Source organism: Malania oleifera, chromosome 7 (assembly GCF_029873635.1).
Source record: "Malania oleifera isolate guangnan ecotype guangnan chromosome 7, ASM2987363v1, whole genome shotgun sequence".
Taxonomy (NCBI): domain Eukaryota; kingdom Viridiplantae; phylum Streptophyta; class Magnoliopsida; order Santalales; family Ximeniaceae; genus Malania; species Malania oleifera.
In genome coordinates, this window is record NC_080423.1 from 84,279,812 (window position 1) to 84,306,986 (window position 27,175).

The following is a 27,175-nucleotide window of genomic DNA, read 5'->3' on the forward strand; positions in this document are numbered from 1 at the left end:
ATTAGTAAATTGTGTTCAATCTTTGGATTAACTTATGCAATATACTAACATTTACATTTTCTAGTGATTTTCAACCACCCAAGCATAACTAACAACCTTTTAAAGTTCAATTAATCTGTCACCTTTGGGTATCCATCCCAATCTCACTACCATTATTTCAATTATCTTGACTAATTCAATGATTACTTGAAGGTTGGTGCACCTTTGGGTAAACCATAATAATCAAATAACCATTTTATAATAATTTTTTGCAAAATCATATTTCAATTCAATGTTTATAACTTTTCTTAGCAATATCACTTTGGTGAAAACATGCTAACCATAAAATAAACATTGATTGATACCTTACTCAACAAAAATTGTCCAAGTTCACAACAGATAATCAAATCCCCACTATAAGAATTTTACTTGCTTACCTTTATGTAAAATTTGACAGCTCATGCATGCATAAACATAATTGTTCTTCGAATGCAAATGAATCCAGAACATGCCATCATTATAAATTTACTATTATTAAATATGTGTGTGTTCTATTCTTAATCAAGAAATAAAATGGTTTGTATGCATTTCATTTAACAGCCCACTTTAGTATCACTGTCCAAGCGAAAATCGTCGACAACTTCGAGCTGTTTCAGACAAACCGTCGATGGTTTTGTTCGACTAGCAAGTTCACAGTTCAAAACTATAATTTTTTTTAGACCAACAAAACTCAATAAATCCATCAAATATCACATAAATTTTCAGGAATCATATATCATATGAATTTTCCTTTCGATTCTAGAAAAATATCATGAACACAAACTTTCATACGAAAGAATAACGAGATCATAAGGGGTTATGGAAACGATCTTTATCATAAAAGGAAGATCACGATAATTTCAACATGCTCTGATACCACATGTAAGAATTTATACCATTATTCTGCTTGAACAGGATCTTTAATTATCATGATCTTCACATATATATATATATATAATACCTTCATGCGGAAAAATAAAGAAAACCATAATATATGAACATGCTGGAATCAGCTATGATATATGTTAAATGAGAAGAACACTTGTAGAAACTGTAGAAAACGTTTCTCTTGCTTAACCTCTATCTCTTTCTTTACTTCACCAGATTTATGGGAGTAGGGTTGATGAATAGAGAGTTAAGGTAGAGAGAGGACAATTCCTATATGCCTTTTATCCATTCCGTTACCTTTCAGAAAATAGACACTTACTTTTCAGCTACTCTGTAACGACCCGACCTGCCACGTGGGCCCGGGGTTTTATTTGTGAAATAAAATAAATAAAATTATCTGATACCATAATACCACCACCACCCCCCCCCCCCCTAACAAGGAAAAACTGGACTGTTTTGTTAAAACCGAAAATAAAACCATACAGTGGAAGAAAAACACCTCAATCACATTACCAGAGTTCTAACTATCCCCAAATACAAATAAAAAACTACCTGTCAATATTTTACAACCCAAAAATAACAAGCATAATACCTGGTGGCTCACCAGCTCTGTCTACCACTCCCAAAAATCTAATCCTAACCCTGCAGCAAGCTAGGTAGGTCTGGTTCCTTGTAGGACCTGAAAAGTGAGATGGATAATGGGGTGAGACACTTCTCAATAAGGCGGAATAAACTATTGTCAGTGTGTGATAGATAAATTTTACTGCAACATTTATCTATAAATGTTTCTTTTGTTATCCTTACTAAATATGATTTCCATATAATTGAATTGTGACTATATAATTCATGACACACATATCATTGCAATTCATAATACACTTACTAACATGTATACATATTCAACAGCCTATCATAGATAGTACGGTACAGTTTAATAAATCTACACTCTATATAATCCATTCACGGTTTAGATTCGCTGAGATTGAGGCGTTACATCTCACTATTCTTTAATCTAGCCATACTCGTCGAGCACTCACTGAGAGACGTTACGTCTCGCCGTCCCTCACATCATCAAGCCCTCGAGTTAAATCACGAGAATCAGGGCATTACGTATCGTCGTCCCCCTTTACCTTTCTCAATAACCATCATTAAGGCATTACGCATCACCGTCCCCTAAGACCTTATTCAATAATCGTCATCGGGGCATTCTGTATCGCCGTCCCTCGAGACCTTATTCAATAATCATCATCTAGGCGTTACGTATTGTCGTCCCCCAAGACCTGTTTCAATAATCATCATTGGGGCGTTATGTATCGCCATCCCTCGAGACCTTTTTCACACTTACTTTAACAATACCAATATTTTCACAATTTCCAATCATTCAAGCAAAGTCTATCATATCAGGAAATGAAATTAAACTGTCATATCATATTTGTCATGACATAACTGTCTAACCATTCTGTTCATTTATACTATTTTAAATTGTTCTCATGCCACACAAATTTTTATCTGGTAAATCATAAATATACATAACTATCTGGGAAACATATAAGTTACTAAACATAGGGTATGAGCATTTCCAGAGTTTAATTTAACTCAAACTATACATTTTACTAAAAATAGAATATGTTCAACCCATTCATGTTAGTTTTCCCCAAAAACGTATAAAAGTCAAAACAACCATTTTCATTTATCTGATTCATTCACAAGATCATAAATATTGTTTCTGTAAACATATACTGCAGTTTAAACAGTTCATATTCCAAAAATAACTGACATAATCTAATCCCCTTACGTGTTTCTGAAGAAACTGCCTAAAACTTTCAAAATCACGAAACCTAACCGCTCGAATCCACCGAAGATCGATGACCTTCATGCCGGGAGGAGGGAGAGAGGATCGAGGAGCACTCGTAAGTGATCCGGGAAGCTCGAAAGAGAGAGAGAGAGAGAGAGAGAGAGAGAGAGAGAGAGAGAGATAGTCTTCCAAAACCCTAAGTCAGAGAGAGAAAGAGCAAATGAGAGTTATGAAAAAAATATATGTTACTTAGCCCTTAAGTAACTTAACTCGTAAGAAAACCATCGACAGTTTGGCCACTTACCAATCCTGAATGCCCGTGCAATGCTTTCGGTAGTTTGCCCTGCAGGAAAACTGTTGACGGTTTTTCTAGGCTCCTTGAAACCGCCAACGATTGGTTTGGTTCTGTTTCAAACCGACTTCCCTCTTTTCTTTCCCTTTCTCTTTCCTTTTATTTATTTATTATATTTTCTTGGTTTGGGTTACTACATACTCCCCACAACAGTAGCTATATAGGAAACTCTTTAACTTCTAGCCTTTAATCTCACTCATGCATTTTCAAAGTAAGCTAATCTCTTTTTAGTTAATCCATATTATGACCTTCCATTACCCTTATCATATGGGACACACATCCTTTATGTGGGACCCATGTCATTCATGTGGGACATACCCAACACTTATCCCATAATTTTTTTTTTTTCTTTTTTAGCTATTTATATATCTTTTCTCATGCAATTAGGCTATATTTGTGGGGGAGAATTAAAACTTGACTCACACGCGCACTCTTGCGCGCGCGCACACACACACACAGAGTTTGCTGACAACTTGATTTTTCTAATTTTTAGGTGAAATGATTATTTAACATTTATTCTAATTCGATTAGAGATTTATCCTACTCACAACTTGTAATAACATGTGAGCACAAACTACTCTTTTTTTTACCTTTTAGTGCACCATAGAGACCCTTGTTACTTGTCTATCAAAACATCTACTTTCAAGAGTCATGAGTTAGTTATACATTGGTATGTAAAAATGGAATCAAATCAATTTGACACTTTATTTTATTTCATTTAACATAATCTTGATAGTATACATTTAGTTTTATAATTCTATTTCATTCCATAAAATAAACAATGTGCTATCGATTTCGTAGGGTAGTCCCTTGCCATCATTTGACTAATCTCTAAGAATAATTTTCTATACCATCTAGCCACGCCTCGTGCAACATCATTTTCCTAAAAATAAAACTGGCCATATGCACTCTTTATCTACTTTGACCATATGAAAGGAAAAAAGGAAAAGCAACTGGATTAATTTTCAAACAAGCTAGTTGCTTGCCCGCGCAGCTAGGATGATACAATACAAAGACTTGAAAGGAATAAGATTGACAGGGGCGTTTGCACTATGTAAGATATAAAAAGCTAGCTTTAGTCAACATGCTTGTGGGGAAGAGATAACTTCTTGACATACCCATCTCTTCAGGTGTGTAAACTACAGGCAGCGCAGCATTATCTCTGCTGTATTTCATTGATATCATAATGCTTCAATCTCTATCACTACTAACCATGAAACATTCATGTTGTAATGAAAGTCTAAAGTTTGAATTCTTGGGAAGGATAAGGCTACTCCCTCCCATATAGTTCAGACCCAGTTTAAGTCTTGAACCAAAAAATAAACAAAAACAAATGAAACCCTTTTTTGGGTTTTCTTTTTTGATACATATACTTATTTTGAGTACTTCTGATCATAGTTTTTAATGCGATCCCAAACAAGTGTCTTAAGGGAAGTATACAACGTAAAAGATAAAACTAAGGTTAAATAGGTTAGCAGAAGGTCTATTTTTAGGAACATATTAGTTTTAGTTGATTTGTCACAATTAGTTATATGAGAAATTAAATTATTATTTTGAAGCAAATAACAATATGAAACATTTTATAAGTCTATAATTATGAATAGATAAGGAATAACAGTTTCCAAATTTCGTCATAAGAATGTCTATTCTTTTCTCATTACACGTTGAATGAAATATTCAAAAATATACGAGGAATAATTACCTCTTGATTCCTAAAGTTTAAACTATATTTCATTTTATTTCAAGGAATAACTATTCTGTTGAAACAATCGAGCCGTGAGGGCCTATTTAGTATCATTTAACTTTCATTTTCTATTTTCTGCTTTCATTTATGTGATGTGAAGAAGTTTATTATGAGCGCATATATTTATTTACTTTGTCAATTTTCTTTTTTTATTGTTAATTTTTAGCTGGTTTTTAAAAGAAGTTGAAAACCAATTTTTGCGATTTTTAGTTGTTATGATAGTCTGTTAGTAGAGTACTCTAATATACAAAAATTAACTTTGGTGAACTCAATCATTCATTTTATACATTATTTCTAATAAAATTAAAAATTAAAAAAATTAATTAAAATAAAAATATTCATAATTTTTCTCAAATAAAAATTAAATAAAATTTTCATGATATTCTTATTCGTATTTTTTATTTAAATTATATTTTAAATTATTATTTAATTTTATAAAAATGAGAATTTATTCAATCAAGACTTTAGTTTATATTAATTTTATAAATATTTTTTATTCTTAATTTTTATTTTCATAATTTTTAATAGAAATATCGTACCTTAAAATTTTGAAATGAAGTCACTCAATAACCTTATGTTTGGAACAGTTTCGAATTTAAAATTGTATTGAATTTGAATAAAATGATGTATAAAATTATATTAAAATTTAATTAAATTTATGCAAATTTAATGTCAAAATCTAAAATTCAATTGTATTTCTGATCACTCCAAAATCCTAAAATAGATTTTTAATTATTTTCTTGGTATGCTTCTCAGTTTTGAATTTATGAGGTGCATTCATTGCAACCTTTTACCTTTTGGCCCATAGGCCATAGTTTCTATATATTATTTACGTGTTTGTGAATGGTCGAAATCATTGAGTATCCACAAACCCATTATTTTAAAATTTGCTTGGGCCAAACAGATTGACGTTGAAATCATTGAAAATACAAAATTGTAGCAGTTCGATTGTGCATGCTCATGGTATAATGAAAAATATAGGGAAAAAAATGTGAGAAGAATACATCAATTGGTTAGATCTATTTATGCTCATGAATTTTGGACGAAAATCTCATTGCGCTATCAATAAAAGTAAAGAATCCAAATATTAAATTTGAATTTATGTGAATTTAAATTTATATAAATTTAAATAAAATATAATATAATTATGTATTTCATTTTAATCTAAATCATACATTCAAATCCAATGTTTAAAATTAATCCTCCTAAACACAACCTTTTGCATTTAAATCTATTAGCGAAAAAAATAAAACGCTGATCTCCACGTCATCATAAATATAACTTGCAACCTAAAAGAAAAATGAAAATTTTGGGATAACTACTCGTGGCCTCTAGACATTCTTTGATACGCAAGTTAGTTTTGGGATAGAGGAATTAAGATAATGTAGTAAAAGGGGGATTCTCTCACAGCTCACTTCGTTCTCAGACCGAAACCCCAACTAGTCGCTGCGTTTGTGTTCCATACTTCCATTCTTCTTGCTCCGGAAGCCACCAGCTCGCCATGCAAACCCGAGGCGTACCGCTCCTTCTCCGTCTCCGATAGCCGCACCACGGATTGGAAACCAGTCTCTTCGTGCCGCCGTGTCAATGGCTCTGCATCGCCATCGAGCCATCTAAGCCAGATGAGAATGAATCCTCTGCGAAGCAGACTATGGATGCCTTGAGCAGCAGGGACCCGCTTCAATACCCTAGGTGGAACCATCCTGATTTCCGCAAGTGGAAAGATAGGGAAGCTGAGATCCTTCTAGATTTAAACGAACGTGACTTTCTGCATGGTTGGGCAAGGGAAGGTAGAACTATGGAAGGCAATTCTTTTCGAATGTTCTAGTGGACGAAAGATTTTGATACCAAAAAAGAATCCCCATTGGCTCATAAATGGATTTTCTTACCGGGTTTACCAGTGTATCTTTACCGAACAGATTTTCTCCAAATAATAGCGACTCGTTTTAGTTGTTATATTGGAACTAATAATGCAACAATCAATCATACAAGAGCATCAGGGGCACGTATTTGCATGAAAGTTGACCTAACAATGGAGCCGATAAAGAAATTTCCTCTTGTTTTATCTTCGAAACAATGTATTTGGCAAGAGGCCAAATATGAAAAGATGGATTTTTTCTGCTCTAAATGTTGCAGGCAAACCTCGATTGTTTGCAGGGTGGGAGAGAAGCAAAGGGAGGAGGAAAAATATAAAGAAAAAAAGATATGGAAACCAAAGACTGGTGACGGTGTAATAAAAACCAATGCCGACATGGATAAAGGGGCAAAGAAGGTGGTGCAAGAAGCAGGACCCAATAATGTGCATATGATGAAGCAGATTAATGATAGAAGCCCTGAAATAGCGGAAACTCATGTAGTTCGAGAAAAAGGAGATCATGCAAGGTAAAACTCTGATATACCGCAGAAAGCATTAGAAAATAATGGGAATGAAGATTTAATAGAAAGGAATGAAGGGGAGTGTGAAGGAGTCAGATGTGGTGATAATTCTCGAGTTTCAAATGATGAAACTCTATCTCAAGAGGAAGTGGATCACGTTGATAGTTCTAAACTGACTAAAGGTCGGGACCAAGGTTTGCAACAGGAGCAATTGGCTCGGGGTTATTCACTTGAGAGGGAAGAAGGTGAAATATCAGTTTTAAAGGGCAAAAAAAAAAAATGTATGAGTCTGATACAGGGCAGGGATGGATTTCCGTAAAAAATTTAGTGAGGAAATCTTAAAGGGTTCTCTCCCGACCGCAAAAATTAAATTTATGACGGATACAATTCTTTTCTGGAATATTAGGGGGTTGGGTAGGTCTAGAGGCAGGTTAAAGAAGCTAATTAAAAAGTTTAATGTTGGGTTGTGTGCTATTTCAGAACCGTTCGCAACTGAGGAGCGGATGGTAATGCTGGGTAATTTTTTGAATTACCACCATTTTATATCTAATGAAAATCAAGGCGGTAAATTGTGGCTATTTTGGAAGGATATAAATGCCTTTGAGGTGATTTCAATCACGACTCAGAAGATTTCTAGGTGGTTTTTTTAAGGATGGACAAAGAATTTTGGTGAGTTTTCTCTATGCCAAATGTTCTTATATTGAAATAACAGAGTTATGGCGGCAACTAGAGGAGTGCTAATCAGATTTTCCTTGATTGGCCATGGGTGATTTTAATATGATTCAAACGGATACTGAAAAAATTGGTGGAAATCCAAGACCACTGTTACCTATGATGGAGTTTAATGACTGCTTACATCATTGTGATTTCTTTGATTCATCAAATACAGGCTCACGAATGTCGTGGTGCAATAGCCATGAAGGGGTGGCTCGTAGTTGGGCTAAGCTTGATCGTGTTCGTATTAATAATGGTTTTCCAACCTATATGTTTTTGCTCAATTCAAATATCTGAGTCGGAAATCATCAGATCATAGCCCTATGGTGGTGGTATACAAATACATCTTTCTCCCGGTATGGCCCTACCCTATTTCAATTCTTGAATATGTGGAGCTCGCATGATATATTTTTGTCGTACGTTAAAGATGTCTGGATCAGGAATGACTCAGCCTCGAGTCTTCTGAAACTTGCTATTCGTCTTAAGAGAACTAAATTTGCATTACGTGCATGGAATAAAAATGTCTTTAGGAGAGTGGAATAAAATTTAAAAGCTTTTGAGGAAATGATGGAATATCTAGAAAATCAACTACAAACAGATTTTTCTAAGGATGTCAAAGCTTAATACTTGACTACTAAGGTGGAGATTCAGGTGTGGAAGAAAAGAGAAGCATCTCGCTTAGGACAAATTGCGAAAAAAAATAGTTGACTGAGGGGGATCAAAACTTTAAATTCTTTCATTCAGTTATCAATCAAAAGCGGAATAAGAATCGAATAAACCGTATGGTTCTGAACGATGGGAGGATATTGGAGGGTGCGGAAGCAATTTATAATGAGGTAACTTTTTTTTTTTCCATAATTTTCTTTCAGAGTCTTCAACGGTTGAATGATGCGATCTTTTTTAGTTAATTCAAAGGCAAATTTGAGATGTTGATAATAATTTACTTTGCGCCGACCCGACAGAAGAAGTTAAAAGAGCGGTGTTCTTTATTCTCAAAGAAAGCAGTCCGGGACCCGATGGATTTGGATCTGCATTTTATAAATTTTACTGGTACATTGTAAAAAAAGATCTCTTGGATGCGGCAATGGATTTTTTTCAAGGCACTACTCTTTCCAAGTTTTTTTCCTCTTTCATTTATGGTTTTAATTCCGAAGATGGATAATCCTTCTAGTTTTGATAAATTTCGGCCTATTAGTTTATGCTTTGTGGCTTTTAAAATTTTTTTCAAGATTATTGTTTTTAGACTAACCGAGATTGTTGATAAGTTGGTCTCACATGAACAAAGCGCTTTTATTCCTGGGCGAAGTATTTTTGAAAATATTACACTGGCTCAAGAAATGGTTCAGTCTTTGCACAAAAAAATAGCTGGGGGCAATGTGATGATAAAACTCGATATGGCTAAGGCTTATGACAGAGTGAATTGGAATTTTCTTATAGAGATTCTTAAGGCTTTTGGTTTCTCTGAGAGGTTTTGCAAGCTCATAAAAAATTGTATAAAGTCTCCATGGTTTTTTGTTTTGATGAACGGAACCTTTAAAGGGTTTTTTCAATCTACGAGAGGCTTGTAGCAAGGGGATCAACTATCTCCTTATTTATTCATCATAATGGAGAAGGTTTTGACTGGGTTGCTTAGGAAAAACTATGAGACTGGTCGGATCGGTAAATTTAATCATCCGATTGGGACCCCATTGGTTTCGCATTTATTATATGCGGATGATATTCTTATTTTTGCGAATGGTGGGAAGACGTCTATTAGAAATTTAGTTTACGCTCTAGAAAGGTATGAGAAGTGGTCAGGTCAAAAAATCAGTAAGACTAAGTCAGCAGTATTCCTTTCAAAATACATCATTTCCGCTCGGAAGCGTGGTTTATTGAGAATCATGGGTTTCATGGAAGGTAAATTCCCTGTTACATATTTGGGTGCACCTTTGGTGTCTAGAAAATTGTCTTCTAGGACATTAGAACCTCTTGTGGAGAAGATTAGAAATAAAATTATAGGGTGAAAATCTAAGTTGCTCTCACAAGGTGGAAGATTGATTTTATTAAGACATATGTTGTCTAGCATGCCTGGTCATTTGATGTCTGTTATTAAGGTTTCACAAGTCACATATTCTCGCATTAACTCTCTTCTTTCTAATTTTTTATGGGGAGAGGTGAAAGATAAAAGGAAGATTCATTGGTGCTCTTGGGGAAAAATTTGTAAACCTACCTCGGAAGGGGGTCTAGGCCTGAGAGATCTTAAGGAAGTTCAGAAATCTCTTCTCATGAAATTTGCCTTCAGATTGCTCACTTCTAACAATTTGTGGGCAAGTTTTTTCAGAGTTAAATATTGCTAAAATGATCATTTATTAATAAGGAAGGGGAGAACAAATGACTCTCGGTTTTGGAAATCAATTATGGTCACCATTCCAGAAGTTATGGATAATGTTAAAATTTTGGTGAGAGGTGAGAACTCTTCTTTTTGGTTTGACAGGTGGCTGTCATTAGGCTCGTTATTTGTGAGCACTAAGGATATTTTGAACAAGAAACTATGTATTAAGGATTTCTGGCTAAATAATAATTGGAACTCTGATTTAGTACGGGAATTGGTTGGTGTTGATAAAATAAGGGAAATTTTACATCAGGTGCCGGTGGGTAAAAGTGGGCAGGATATTTTTGTCTGGAAGCCTGTCCCGGACAGTAATTTTTCTATAAAAACAACTTAGGAGGCAATCAGGAGCAGAAAAGATAATTTTTTTATGGAATGACTGGTTTTGGCATTCTTTATTTCCCAGAAGAATCTCAATGTGTTTATGGAGAGCCTGGTTTATATGCTTGGTTGTAGATGATAGAATTCAAACCAAAGGAATATCGATGGCTTCGACTTGTGATTGTTGTGTTTAGAGAAGCCAGGAAAACATGTATCATATTCTTTCTTTAGGTGAAGTGGCTTCAGAGGTTTGGCGTCGGGCTAGTGTGGCATTAGGGATTCCTTTCCAACGATCTCTTCCCTAGAAAAACAAAATGGCAAATCGGTTCCACTATGCTCAAAAATCGTCTATTAAAGGTATTTTAATCGAGCTGATTCCATGTTTGATTACGTGGTGCCTCTGGAATCGAAGATGTAAAGCGAGAATGAAAGGAGTTTATCAAAATGCAGATCAGATATAGAGAAGTGTTCGATTCTGAGTTAGTTTTATTGCTGAGAGCACTAATTCTTTTCAAAAATTGAAGAAGTCAGACATTAACATTTCGAATGAGTTTCAAATTAAGCATCAAGGAGTTTGCGATAGGCCTGGAAAAATTATTTCATGGGTTAAACCTCGAGTAGGGTGGATAAAACTAATTGTCATAGGAGTTGTAGGGGCAATCCAGGTACTTCAGGAGGTGGAGGAATTATTCGGGATTGCCATAGCATGGTAAAAGCGGCTTTTTCAAGTTATTTTGGTAATATTACGAATAATAGTGCGGAATTAAAAGCAATCAGGGAAGGAATTAGTTTGTGTAAACGTTTGCATTATGTCAATGTGATTATTGAAAGTGACTCGCGAATTGTAGTTGATTAACTTCGGAAAGGCAGATATACTTTGTGGTATCTTTGGGAATTTTGAGAGGAGCTCGTGGCAGAGTTAGAAGGAGTGAATGTCATGGTGATGCATCAATATAGGGAAGGCAATAGTGCGGCTAATTTTCTTACTAAAGAAGGAGAAATGGGAAACAATGTAATCTACGAAGGGCAACACCTTCTACCACGTTATCTGAAAGGTATCCTTCGGATGGATAGGTGGGGTCTCGTTTCCGTTCGTCGTTAGTTCAACTCTAGTGTTTTGTTTGGTGTATTTCGTTTTGATTTTGGTTGTTTTTATGTTTTTATCTCCTTTGTTAGTTATGTTTAATTTTGTTTATCTTAGTTTAATTGGTTTGTTTTAACTTGTAACCACGATATTCCTCCGCCAAAAGTGAGGGTATATTAATAAATAAATGAAGGTGTCACCCTTTTCTAGTAAAGAAAAAAATAATAATAATGTAGTAAAAATGTTAAAGATGAGTTGTGCCCCTTAACTTTCTTAAGAATCTTGCATTATACATGAGGCATCCTTTTTGGTATTAAATACGAAGCGCCTTTGATTTGTAAGGAGTTATAAGTTCTTCAAGGGTCTTGCCCTTTTGTTTAATTCCCCTTCTTTATTTTAGAGTTATAATCCCTTCATTATTTTAATTGCCTTAATTAGGTCACACCAATTATGTCAAGGTGTCCCACTCCTAGTTTGAAAATTACATTTAAACTCAAGATTACTATATTTTAAAGACTCCATCCTGAAAAAACTCCTCAAGTGGGACAAATTAAAACCATCTAAAATTTGACTGAGAAAAACAAGTGTCATGTGAGTCAATCAAACACAATCGAGATGGATAGCAACAACCAAGCCATCTAGACATAGCCAAGGCAACCTCAATTCTTCACACCCTCAAACAATCAAGCCAAGCAAGTAGGATTTATCCAAATCCAATGGAATTTGACCAACTTGAGCAGTTGGGCCAAACTAAGCTCAATCAAAATATCCATTTTAGCTGAGTATGTAGAGACCCCGAAGAATTATAACAATTAAATAATAAAAGAAGGAAAGGAAATGAATTTTCTTAAAAGATTGCAGCAGGGTCTCGTTGACGAGTGAAGAAGAGCTCGTCGACGAGCAAGGTTCTGGGGCTCATCGACGGGGACATGCATCTCGTCGATGAGAAGTTACTGAGAGCACTGTACTGGATTCTGAAACTCGTCGATGAGGAGAAGGTGTTTGTCGACGAATTCGCTTCATTAACTCGTTGACAATTCAAAATTATGGGGAAACCTAAGAAAAAGTTATACAACTTTCGTGTTTTGAGTTTGAAAGTTACGGGCCGTAGGAGGGTCGGAATTGGGCTTGAAGATGGAGGGCAGATCATGTACTTTTGAAAAAATAAAAGAAAAGAAAAAAAAATAAAAAAATAAAAAGTGTGATGTTAGAGCATGCGTTGGGTGAAACACAACACAAAGAAAAGAAAGAAAAAGAGAAATGAAAGGAAGGAATTGAAAAGTTAAAGAAAAGGAATTGGAAAGTCAAAGAAGCAAGGAGGCCACTTAGGGTTTCTTGAAAGGGGGCGGTAGGAAGGTTTTATTTTGGCTAGGGGCGTGAGGCACACTGGGGTTTGCACGAATAGGAAGAAAATGAGGGTTGGAATTTTTTTTTTCTTTAGTGAGAGGCTGCACGAATAGGAGGAAGCCGCAGGTGGAGGCATCTGTCTCGGGAGATCTTCTTTCTTAGAGTCATTTAGAGGTACTGTGCTGCATTGAAAAACAACACGAACAACGATAAAGGAGGGCTGGCAGCATAGAAAAATAAAATCTTTTCGGAATAGGAAGGCGATGAACAACAATAGTGCTCGGAGTGTTTGCGACACACGACGGTAGTGCTACGAGTGTTGATTTTTCCCGTACTCTCCAAATAAAAGAAAACATGGTGAAATCTTTATTATTGGATTTAATTTTTGGAATGAACAAAATTTTTGTATTCTAGGAAAACGATGTAACCAGTTTCGAACTATGTTTGCTCTTTAATGCTAATATGAAGTAATTTTCATTAATGTTTGTTTGAGTTATTTTGCGCTTAATGCTTTAATTAAATGATATTAGTCTTGTAATTTGCTACTGAAAGGGGGGATTATAGGTTAGATCTTGGATAATTCAACATAGGGAAATACAGAGATCGAAAGACTTGTATGAACCTACGTAGCATTAAAAATCAAGGGTCTCATTGCATTTTTGAGTTATTAATTTGCATAATCGTATGTTAAATAATAAACAAGAATAAGTTTTGATTGACTTTTGAAAGAGGCTTTTAGAAAAATTGGGGATTTGCTAACAAACAAAGAAAACGAAATCGAATTAGCTAGATGAGTAAAGTATAGTGAGAAACTAGGTGAAATCGATTTCCTAGAAGTTTTCACCATCAGTAATTTGATAAGCGGTATCCAGTTTTAAATTCTCTTGAATAGTTCATTTAAAGTAGCTTTGTTTAAATTTCGCAGGCTAAAATTATTAATTTTTCTAAATAAAATCAAGGTTATTATAAATTCGGTACTTGGTAAAATTAAGACATCAATCCCTGAGGACGATACTCTACACATCATTATATTATAAAACTACGATATTGAGCACTTGCAGTTTGCACCGATCAAGTTTTTGGCACCGTGGCTAGGGAGTTGAGTTTTTCTTATTTTTGCCAATATCAATGCAAAGTAATCTTGGTTTTAATTTAGAATTTTATTTTTATATTTTTATTTATTTCTTTCTTTTTATTTTATTTTATTTTATTATTTTTATTTTTCTATATTTCAAGTGTGTTTTTTTATGTTGGATGCGTAGTGCTAGAACATGTGCCATTATTCCTTTTGATCCGGAGATTGAAAGAACGCTTAGAGTACTAAGGAAAAAGAGGGTACTAGCCATGGAGAATAGACAAGATTGTCGACACCCCAATTTTAACCAGGCTGCCCCAAAGAAGACCCAACACATAAAGTTGACCTCATGCCCCGGGAATTGGAGGTCCCTTCTGAAAGACCCAATCGAGTCTCGGTTTGTCTTCAATGAGTCTCATTGTTTTTGCCAAATCCCGTTTTCATTTTTAATAAGTCTATTTTCTCTCACCGAATCCCGATTTTGTTTCGTTGAATCCCGATATGTTTACCAAGTCCCATGTTGTCTTCCAGGAACCTCAGTGTTTACCGAGTCCCGTGTTGTCTTCCAGGGACCTCGGAGTTTCAATCGAGTCCCGGTGTGTCTACCGAGTCCTGATTTGTCCTTCGTGAGTCTTGGAGTTTCAGTTGAGTCTCGGTATGTTTTACCGACTCCCTATTTGTCTTCCATGAGTCTCAGAGTTTCAATTAAGTCCCAGTATGTTTACTGAGTCCCGTTTCATTTCCAGTAAGTCTGTTTGTTTTTACCAAGTTTCGATGCCTCTACCAAGTTTCGGTCTTTATTTTGAGTGAGTCTAGTTGTTTTTACTAAATTTCTATTCGTTTTCATTGAGTCCGGTCGTCATTGCCGAGTCTCGGTGCCCGTACCGAGTTTTGGTTCGTTTTCAGTGAGTTTGGTGGTTTGTACCGAGTTTCGATTCACTTTTAGCGAGTCTGATTGTTTTTACCTAGTCCCGGCGCATTTCAACCAAATTCCGAGCATTTTAGGAAAATTGAGCCCGGGTCCTTTGATTTTCGAGAAATCAGTTTCAATGTTCGGCCGAGTCTCTCTTCTTGGAGGATAGGGTCGATAAAAAAATACAAAATAAAAAATAATAATACAAAAGGGGGAAAAACATCAAAAAAGGAGGGAGCTATGATTATTAGTCTATTATTATTATTATCATTATTATTATTATTATTATTATTATTAGTATACTAATATCATTATTATTACTACTTATTATTATTATTATTATTAGCCAAACAAAACACCAAAAAGGAAAAACAAAACAAACAAAAAGACACAAAAAAAATAAATAAATAAATAAAGAAGCCTATAATGGCTAGATTTCACACATAAAGGGAGGGGGGGGCGATTTTTTTTCACTATTCACTCATCCTCTCTCCCAGTTCTCGGCAGATCTCGCCCGCCTCTGCAGATCTCTCCATAACCACTCTCCCCAGTCACACTCTCGAAGGCTCATCTCTCACCCACACTAGCAGCTCCCCCTCTCTTCTCTCGGTTTCCCTTCACAAGCCACCATACCAGCGCTCCCGGCCAACTTCTCCATCATCTACCAGTACCCTGCAGCTCTACTAGATCCCAAAACCAATTCCAGCCTTCATCCTCACCCTCAGAACCAAGCACCGGGCCACCAACCCATCTCCCTCTGCCAGACCATGTTCCATACCAGCCACCCAGCACCATAACCACCTCCACCCTCGGTCGTGACCACCCGCCAGCCTCCCAGATCTCCCATCACTCCCTTGGACTCCCAGCTCTCTCTTTCCCTCTCGCTTCTAGAACCGCCACCCATCTCCCTCATTCTCGCAGCCCACAACTACCTGCTCCGAGCCCGCTGCAACTCTCGGCCACCTCACCCGTGACCACCACACCAGCAGCTATCCTCGCTTGGACGCTCCCAGCTTCCCCCCATCAACCATTCAAGCCACCCTCGGCTCACTCTCTGAACCCCCAACAGATCCAAAGCTCACACCTTTAACCTCCATGTGACAACCCAAAGAATAATGATATTTAAATAATAAAAAGGAAGAAAAATGGAAACAGTAACAGAAGGAGACAGTCGACTTTGTCGACGGCATCGAACTTTGGGAAAAATACCCGAATAAATTTATCAAGGTCTCGTTGACGAATATAGGGGATTCGTCGACGAGGGTACAACAGGACCTCGTCGACAAGGGCGAGTTTTGTCGACGAGAAAATACCGAGAGAAGAATTTGGACTACTTTGAATTTCGTCGACGAAGGGTAAGATTCGTCAACGAAATTACTTAAGGACTCGTTGATGAGATGATGTAGTTCGTCGACGAATCCCGCAATATAAATAGCCCTAAACTGATTTTAATCACAAAAAATTTGCCGCAGTCTCTCTCTCTCTCTACCCCTACGGCTCCTCCCTCTTCTTCCTTCGATTTCAGCCCCGTCAGTCGCCGGATCAACGATCTGAGACCACCACGACACTTCTGGCGGAGTTCTCTGCAAATCTGCCGGAGCGGATCGTTGGTGGAACGAAGTTGGAATTCATCTCAAATCCAAGGTAAGGTCTTTTATTCGGAATTTGACTTTCCAGCAGTTGTAAGAAATGATGCAGGTAAAGAAATATTGATATTTTGTTCTAGGATTTATGGTTTTCAAGGTGTTAAGTGGAGAACCCTGCGGATGTTGGACCCGTTATAGTAGGGGATTTTTAGCAGGAAACAGGTAAGGGAAATATGTTATGCTAGGCAAATTTTTTCTATGTTTCAGTATAAACTATACGTTTTTGTCAGATGATTATTTACGATAGAAATTTATACAGGTTATCATTTATGTATAATATGTTTAAAAATTACTGTGTAGCTTGAGAATATGGGCATAGTAAAGAAACATGTTTTACAGTATTTTCAGGATATGATTTACAAAATATACAACCAGTGGTTATGTTTTATAGTAATTACAGTACCATGATTATACAATTTACAGTACCATGATTATACAGTTTTAGTATCATGACTTACAGATTTCAGTTCAGTCCATAAATACAGATGATACAGTTACAGTTTATTTCATTGTCATGGTTTATACAATTATTACAGAATCATGGTAAAACAACTAGTTGTATATAGAAATATATTATATAGTATCAGACCCTATTGAACCATACAGTTACAGAGTACGGTACCGTAGCTACATACAGTTTACAGAGTGCAACCACCTATTCAAATAATACGTAGTAGTAGGTCGATCATATAGTACCTTGACGTGGATAGACTCCCCATCAGATATGAGTTGAAGAGGGTAGATCAGACCGAGAGAGTATAGTGGTTTACCCTAGTCGGCCAGTCAGGGTAGATCTCGCCTACGGGCCGCACAACCCTATCATGAGGGGTTAAATTATGACACACAGTTATCCACAGAGAAATTTTCAATTATTATTATGTATATATAGATTTACAGAGACAGAAAATATACTTATGTATATTAGAAGTATTTTAAATAGTAACCTAAAATACTAATATGTTAAGCAACATGAAAATGGTGGTGGTTTCTATTACTTGTACTGTATTTACAGATCCAGTTATACATGATTTTATAGAAACAGATTTTCATATTATTGTAACTCATTTGCCACACACTAGCAATAGCATATTTCTTCTTACTGAGCGTTGGCTCATCCCAATTAATTTAACATCTTTCAGGTGATCCAAGTAGGCGAGCAGATTAGGCTCGCAAATAAAGGGGCCTCAGTATTGCCCTGATATTAGAGTGAGTATTTTGGGAGTATTTTTGTATAATCTTAGCCAGTTGAGGGCATTCTGAGGAAACAGTCATATATGTTTTTATTTTGGGAAATACTTTAACACTCTGGTATTGTATATAATTACATATGGTTATGTTTATTTGATTTCTACTTCTCGCTGCTTAGGTTGATGATTGAGTTTAATTTAGTATGGTATCAGAGCATGTTAAATGTTATAGTATAAAATTTAAAAAAAAAATCCAATTAAATAGCATGTCGTTACACTCCAGCTGCTCCATCTCTCTCTCCACCTCACCAACCAAACCCAAACCACTCTCAACCTTCACCAGATCTCCGACCATCCCTGTACACCCTCACGGCAAACCCACAGATTCATCTACCTCGTTACCATCCGAGCCTCTCACGCAGACCCACAGCCTCGAGCACCTGCTCCAAACCCAATTGCAACAACCCTCAGCCACCAGAACATGCAACTGGACTCGAACCACTTTCCTCTCCACTCTCAGACTCTTCCCTCCCTCTGATTCTCTCTTTCATCTCCTTCATCACCCTGTCTCTCGGCCAACCTCTGCAAGCCACCACCAATCCTTTCTCAGCCATCTCCATTAGCCCACTCCAGCAACCATTCCACCACTCCTTCATGCCTCACCGATAACCTCCATCTCCTCAACATCAATCAGAATCAACAACTCCCTTGTGTTCAATTTCATCCGATTATAAAACTTTACATCTGAGTAAGCTTGGTTGTTGAGGTTTGGATTTGATCTTATTTTTGTTTGTGAACATTGGGGCTTTTTAAAATTGTTGGTGTTGGTGTGGTTGTGATTGGATCTTATCGTAAAAAAAAATTTCCCTGTACATTCCTTTGGTTTTAAAAAAAACCCACCACCCATTTGACAAAATGCCTGAACCAATTTTTTTCTAGACAAATGGCTAAAATGTTTTTGGGAATTGGCAACATCAATTAGATCTTAGTTTGTGATTTAGGGAGTCCAAATTTGATTTAAAGGAGTGAGGGGTTGAGGTTTTGGTTTTGGTGCACACCAAGTGCTTGATGTAAGCCCATGTGGTTAGTGCTACATCACTAACCCAACATCACTACACACACTACTCACTCACCATTACACACACACTCACCATTTACGCACACCGCTCACTCACTTTTTCACACACCCTCACTTACTAACTTTTCACTAACATTTTATTTATTTGCTTGCATTCATACTAACCCTAACTCATGCATTTACTAACTCATGCTAACATTTAGATTCCTGCACTCTAACATTTAAATTCCAGTTTACTAACTTTTAAATTTCTGTATACTAACATTTAAATTCTAGTTTACTAACTTTTAATTTTCTGTAAAGTAACTTTTAAATTCCTGTATACTAATATTTAATTTCCTGTATACTAACCTTTACTTTCTTGTATACTAACGTTTAATTTCTTGTACTCTAACTTGCATACTAACATTCACTTGTATATTATGTCATTTACACACCTTTATGCACACACAATTTGCACATGTCATTTGCACACATTCATACACTTTCACATACCCACATGCATATATACGTGTATTCATGCATGCATGCATGCATTGCATCATCACCTAGTACTTCATTCATACCATGCATGCATTTTCATCCTTATCCACACACGCACATGGGCACATGCATCACGTCGTTATTCATGCGCGCATTTACATACACCATGCATGCATGATCCTTTTCGTCCGTGCACGCACACTCATGCGGTACATTGTCACCCGTGACCTTACACATGCAAATATGCACTCACATACACATGTGTTCGCCCACCCATGCAGACATGCATGCAGTTGCACATACACGCACATTCACATTCATTGCACATGCATGCAATTTCACACAGTCACATGCACGCATGCATTCATACACACCCACATTCATACACATGCACATGCATGCATGCACTCACATGTGAACACATGCATTCACATTCATGCACATGCATGCATGCACTCACACGTGAACACATGCGTTCACATCCATGCACATGCATGCATTCACTCACACGTGAACACAAGCGTTCACATCCATGCACATGCATGCATTCACTCACACGTGAACACATACATTCACATCCATGCATATGCATGAAAGCACTCACACGTGAACATATGCGTTCACATCCATGCACATGCATGCATTCACTCACACGTGAACACACATTCACACATACATACATGCATACACATGCATGCCCATTCATATACCATGCATATGCGTGTCCATTTGTGTCTCACATGCATACACACATTCATGCATCAGTGTTGTTGTTCGCATGCCGACATGTGCGTATTCATTCACACACCGTGCATGTCTGCTCATTCCCATCCATGCACACATACACTTAGGCATTCCGACACCACCCATGACATCATCATTTGGGTTATTGTCCATCCATGCATGCATGCATATTCATACACCTGCACGTCCATGCCTGCACATACATTCATACACGTGCACATCCATGCACACACGCACATTCGTGCACATGCTCATTCATGCATGCACGTGCGTTCACGCATGCGCTTACCCATGCATACACACGGTCATACATTCGTGACCACACATGCATTATGCATTATGCATCATTCATGCATGCTAGCATGCACCTAAACACACACAACCCACGCGTCAGGCAACGCGTGTTGATTCATGGTCTCGACCAAGACCTTAATCTGATTTTTCCCGGACCGATTAACATTTGACCGATTCGTCCTCCCTCGAACCGGTTCATGCCAACTTTCTCCATTTCATTTGCTTCTTATTATTGATATTCAGAAAATTCATAAAAATCACAAAATTTTCAAAAATCCCAAAAACATTTTCATACTTTGATTTCTATTGATTTTATTTGTGTAATTTTGAAAGTTCAGGAAAAATATTGAAAAATCACAAAAATGTTTTCACACTTAAGGAAAAATCACAAAAATATCTTTTAGGCATAGAAAATAATTTCCATCCCCAACAAATTTCTAAAACCTCCTGGAATACTATTTTCCTACTTAGAAAAACCTACAGATTTTAAAAACCCCATGGGAGCGTATTTTGTATCCTATTTTTGATTTTCCTTCCCGATGATTGCAACCAAGGGCACAGACTCTTCGGAGTATTGGATTGGCCCCGGTTCTAAGGGAATACCTATATGGTATTTTCATTCTTTTGATTTTTGAATGAGAATAATTTCAATAGGCTTATTAGATTTATTTCAGGGATAATTTTTTATTAATCTGGTACCGTTCGCAAGAACGGGCGCATAAGGGGCGCTAATACCTTCCCCTCGCGTAACTGTACTCCCGAACCCAACTCTGGTGACACAGACTAATTCTACCCCTAACGGAGTAGCAATCAAGTGTTCTAACCACACTTCAAAAGGTTAGTGGCAACTCTATCACACATGTTTTCCACGAAAAATCACATTTTCAAAACACACATTCCATTTTCCCTTGTTTGCAACCGGAACCCACGGTTCTCTCTCCGGGCCAGGTCCGAGACGTTGCGACAAAGATTATGCGCAACCACGCGCCTTGAAGGATTACATACGGCCAGTTTTGAATGACAACTATTTGGGTATCACACGCTAGCCCATTAATGCCAACAATTATGAGCTCAAACCCAAATTAATCAGCATGGTGCAGCAGACCCAATTTAGTGGATCACCACTTGATGATCCCAATATCCATCTGACGATGTTTATGGAGATTTGTGATACTGTGAATATCAATGGTGTTACTAAAGACACCATTAGACTGAGATTATTCCTTTTTTCTTTAAGGGACAAAGCAAGAGGTTGGCTACAGTCTCTAAAACCAAGGAGTATCACGAGTTGGCAGGACATGGCAGAAAAATTTCTAGCTAAATTCTTTCCACCTGCAAAAATAGCTCAACTTAGGAGTGAGATTGGTCAATTCAAGCAACATGATTTTGAATCACTCTATGAAGCATGGGAAAGGTATAAGAATTTGATTCGACGCTGCCCACAACATGGTTTGCCGGATTGGTTGCAGATTCAGATGTTTTATAATGGGTTAAATGAGCAAACTTAGACTTTAGTTGATGCTACATCTGGGGGAACTTTGATGTCAGAGACACCTGAGGGTGCTACTTCTCTTTTAGAAGAAATGGCCTCAAATAACTATCAATGGCCAACTGAAAGAACTATGGCTAAGAAAGTTGCTAAAATTCATGAATTGGAGTCGTTTGCTGCACTTTCAGCTCAACTCGCTTCTCTATCCCATTGGATTTCAGCTTTGATTACCCAGAGGATACCACAAAGTGCAAAATATGTGGCAGCTACAAATAGGATAGATTCGAGCAATGAAGCGAGTCATGAACAGGTTCAATACATCAACAATCGGAACTACAACTATAGGGGTAATTCAGTGCCACAATATTATTATCCAAGGCTTCGAAATCATGAGAATTTGTCTTATGGAAATACAAGGAATATGCTGCAACCTCCTCCAGGACTTGATAGTCATCAAGGTGAGAAGAAGATGTCACTTGAGAATGCCATGATATCATTTGTTGAAGAGACAAAAGCAAGGTTTAAAAAGACTGATGCACAGCTAGACAACATCAAGACTCATTGCAACAATATGGGAGCCACTATGAAGAACATTGAAATGCAAATTGGGCAACTGGCCATGAGTATAAATTCCCAAAAGAGAGGAACTTTTCCTAGCAACACCGAAGTGAATCCAAAGGAACAATGCAATGTCATCACACTTAGGAGTGGAAAAGAAATTGAGAAGTTAGCATCAAAGGAAATCATGTCCACACATGCAGCTAAAAATAATGGTCAAGGCAAGAATAAAGTGGAAGAAGTCGAGATGGTGGATGACACACCAGCAGAGATTGACACGTCACCGGCAATTTCATTTTCAGACAATCCTCCTACTCTCTCTATTCCACTTCCTTATCCTCAACGTTTTCAAAAACAAAAATTAGATAAGTAATTTTCTATGTTTTTGGATATTTTCAAGAAAATTCACATAAATATTCATTTTGCAGATGCCTTGAAACAAATGCCAAATTATGTCAAATTCCCAAAGGACGTCACTTCCAAGAAAAGAAGGTCGGAGGAGTTCGAAATAGTGAAGCTTACTGAGGAGTGCAGTGTTATTCTTCAAAAGAAATTGCCTCAAAAATTAAAAGATCCAAGGAGTTTTACTTTGCCTTGCACTATTGGAAATTCATTTTTCGATAAAGTTTTATGTGATCTTGGTGCTAGCATTAATCTTATGCCACTTTCTATTTGCAGGAAATTGGGACTTGGAGAGATGAAACAAACAACCATTTCTTTGTAACTAGCAGACTGATCCATCAAGTATCCACGTGGAATCATAGAAGATGTATTGGTAAAGGTGGATAAATTTATTTTGTCTACTGATCTTGTGGTGTTAGATATGGAGGAAGACCAAGAAGTTCCACTAATTCTTGGGCGACCATTTTTGGCCACTGGAAGGGCTTTAATTGATGTTCAAAAGGGTGAGTTAACATTAAGAGTGGACAAGGAAGAGGTTATGTTCAACATCTACCAAGACATGAGATTCCCAAAAGATCCAAGTACTTGCTTTCGAGTAGATGTCATTCAGCAAGGTGTAGAAAAAGCCTTTCAAAAAGATGTACCAGCTGATCACCTAGAACGATCCTTGCAGCAGATTACAACACAACAGCGTGTGGGGAGGCTAGAACCTGTGGTAGCAAGGACGGATTATGTATTCTCTAAAGAAAAGATGCAGCAACCTATATCTTAAGAGTTAAAACAATTCCCTAAGCATCTTTGCTATGCGTTCTCAGGTGATGCGTATGAAAATGCAAAAATCTACAAAGAGCAGACGAAGAAGTGGCATAAAAAACAGATTCTTAGGCGTGAGTTTGCTCCAGGACAACAGGTTCTACTCTTCAACTCACGATTAAAACTCTTCCCAGGTAAGTTAAGGTCAAGATGGACAGGTCCTTATACAATTGACAAAGTTTTCCCTTTTGGAGCGATAGACTTGAAGGACAAGACAAGGAACATATTCAGAGCGAATGGTCAGAGATTGAAGCACTATTATGGAGAACAAATGGAGAGGAACTGTACATTTATTCCTTTTGGAGATCCTGGTTGATGAAGATTGAAACATCTGGTTAGAGATGTTAAAACAAGCGCTTATGGGAGGCAACCGAAAGAGTTTTTCTTTTTCTTTTTTTATTTCCCTTTATCTTTATTACTTTATTTATTTATCTATGCACTTTTGAATAATTTAGATTTTCGATGCAGGTTTATTTGGCATGAGTACAGAGCTGAAAATTTAATTACTCGATGAATTCACCAATAAGCAGGGAAGTTTCTTTCTTTTCTTCAATCTTTCTCATTTTTAAATAACATTGAAAAAAGAAAAAAAAAAGGTGTGAATATGGATGATTAGGCTATGTGTGACACTACTTATGCCCTTCATATACTTGCATATAACCTAGGAGTACACACTTGGGTCATTTATGTGTAGTTTCTCTTTATATGGTTAAAATGTGAATTGTAACTCATTGAAGGCTGATTTGTAGTTCAATTGTGTTAATCTGGTTATATAAACTCTTGTATCTACATGGTATCTCTTGAGGCTTAAAAAAAATACACGTTCACGTGACTTGTAGCACTTAGGGTTCCTTGTGAACACTGAGAGAGTGCCTGTAGCGACTGTGACACCTTGTGAGGTACTATTAAGTCATTTATCATTCTTTTGAGTTTTTAACGTCAACTCAGAGTTCATGAAACTCAACTTTCTCTATTTTTTTCTGGATATTATTTGTACACTAGTCTTAGTTTTAAAATTTCTAGCCTAAAGGTAACATCTAGTGGGGAGACAGAAACCTAGGTCTTGTAGCCTACTCAAGATATGAAGGTTGAGCCGCCCCTAGAAATAGACTTATTTTATGGACTCTTGTTCGAGTTTAATGAACAATGGTGGTATGAAACCAATAAAAGAAGTGTTATGATTGTCCTAATTGACCATAAAAAGAAAGAAATTGAAAAATGAGTAGAAGAAAGAAAAAGAGAAATAGAAATACCCCAGAAGAGGTGAAAGATAATACCTGCTCCACACAACTACAACAAAAGTCAGGGACACGACACATGTTTTTCATATATGAAGACTCTTCACCCGCCTAATGCCTCAGATGTATTCACGTCTGGTTTGTGAATAAGTTGATCTAGGGTGGCCTTGGTTGGATAGGACGAGTAGGTGCGAAGATACTAAGGTGAAGGATCCGACACCTCGTAAATAGGCTAGATCCTTTTCAGACTAGTCCGCTCCGTACATTTAGCGTTTTTTCTCCTTGCAGTATGTGGGATGTTTGATCATGACACTCCTCCTCACATACGACGAGTGAAACCGTCCTTTTTGAGTGTTTTTGAAGGTATATCAGTTAGGCCGAGTCAAAGCAACAGTTCTTTAGGTGTCCATGGATATCCTGGGTGTAACGAGTCACACACATTACACACGTTTTGAGATTTCGCCTATTTATACTCGAGTTTATATGACTACATTAACTCTCAATTGTGATTGCTGGTTAATCTTATGTGAGTATAATGTGTTTAATGGCTATATAATGATGAAACTTACATGAATGACTTATTTTGGAGTTGCGTGAATTGGGTATGAATGAGTATGTGTGAAATTTGGTGATATTCCTGTATGTAAAAGGGTATGGTTGTGTTGCACGTACATTCATTCACTGAAATTGGTATGGTACCACCCTGAATTGCATTCACGTTATTTGTTAGGGACTAGCAAAATGTTAGTTGGGGGTGTGATTACACGCTTAAATTGCGTAATTAGGTGCTTTAATTCATGCATTATGAATTATATTTTTTTATTTAAATGCCTAATTACTCTCAATATTCTAACATTGTGTTCTATTTATAATATTTGGGTTTTATTGAATAATTTATGAAATTTTGGTACTTTTTATTGCAGGACAACTATTGGAAGCTAAAAACCAATGGTACTTTGTAATCTATGTGTAACTCTCTCATCTGATCTCCGATTCAGATGATTCAGGATGTCGTAGAAATATAAGAAAATGCTCTACAATTTTCATGTTTTGCGTTTTGCAAAATACTAGCTGCATCAAGGTCGAAATCAAATGTGAAGTTACCATATGCTGTTTTATAGGCTATTTCGACAATTCTCCGTAATCTGGGCATAACTTTCTCATCCAAACTTCGATTGAGACGATTCAAAATTATGGGGAAACTTGAGAAAGAGTTATACAACTTTCGTGTTTTGAGCTTTGAACGTTACGAGCTGTAGGAGGGTCGGAATTAGGCTTGAAGGTGGAGGGCTGATCATGTACCTTTGAAAAAAGAAAAGAAAAAAAAATAAAAAAGTGTGATGTAACCCGACCATGCAGCCGGATCATCTTAGATCATGCGCTGGGTGAAACACAGTATAAAGAAAAGAAAGAAAAAGAGAAAAGAAAGGAAGGAATTGAAAAGTCGAAGAAAAGGAATTAAAAAGTCAAAGAAGCAAGGAGGCCACTTAGGGTTTCTTGAAAGGGGGTGGGAGGAAGGTTTTATTTTGGCTGGGGGTGTGAGGCACATTGGGAGCCGCACGGATAGGAAGAAAATGAGGGTTGGAATGTTTTTTCTTTGGTGAGAGGCAACACAAATAGAAGGAGGCCGCAGGTGGAGGCATCCGTCTCGAGAGATCTTCTTTCTTAAAGTCGTTTAGAGGTGCTGCGCTGCATTGAAAAACAACACGAACAACGGTAAAGGAGGGCTAGCGGTATAGAAAAATAAAATCTTTTCGGAATAGGAAGGCGACGAACAACGGCAGGGCTCAGAGTGTTCGCGACGCGCGACGGCAATGCTGCGAGTGTTGATTTTTCCCGTACTCTCCAAATAAAAGAAAACATGGTGAAATTTTTATTATTGGATTTAATTTTCAGAATGAACTAAATTTTTGTATTCTAGGAAAACAATGTAGTCAGTTTCGAACTATGCTTGCTCTTTGATGCTAATATGAAGTAGTTTTCATTAATGTTTGTTTAAGTTATTTTGAGCTTAATGCTTTTAATTAACTGACCATTAATTAAATGATATTGGTCTTGTAATTTACTACCGAAAGGGGAGATTATAGGATAGATCTTGGATAATTCAATGTAGGTAAATATAGAGATCGAAAGACTTGTATGAACCTGCGTAGCATTAAAAATCGAGGGTCTTATTGTGTTCTTACGTTATTAATTTGCATAATCGTATGTTAAATAATAAATAAGAATAGGTTCTGATTGACTATTG

General features: G+C 36.8%; 1 protein-coding gene and 1 non-coding gene across 4 annotated transcripts in view; both read right to left on the reverse strand.

Moving 5' to 3' along the window:
- Positions 1-1,225: 1,225 nt before the first annotated feature.
- Positions 1,226-27,175, reverse strand: part of LOC131159832 (L-type lectin-domain containing receptor kinase S.4-like) — a 57,530-nt gene continuing 31,580 nt past the window's right edge. For 2 of the 3 annotated variants that reach the window (XM_058115015.1, XM_058115014.1), the window contains exon 4: positions 1,226-1,585. The gene's annotated coding sequence lies outside the window, so the exon portion shown is untranslated. Of the gene's footprint in view, positions 1,586-17,323; positions 17,458-27,175 lie in introns of those variants that run through there. The other variant, XM_058115011.1, reaches the window with a different exon arrangement.
- On the reverse strand, positions 21,774-21,880 carry LOC131161061 (small nucleolar RNA R71). The gene has a single exon (XR_009138222.1). It is a non-coding gene; the product is annotated as a small nucleolar RNA R71 (small nucleolar RNA).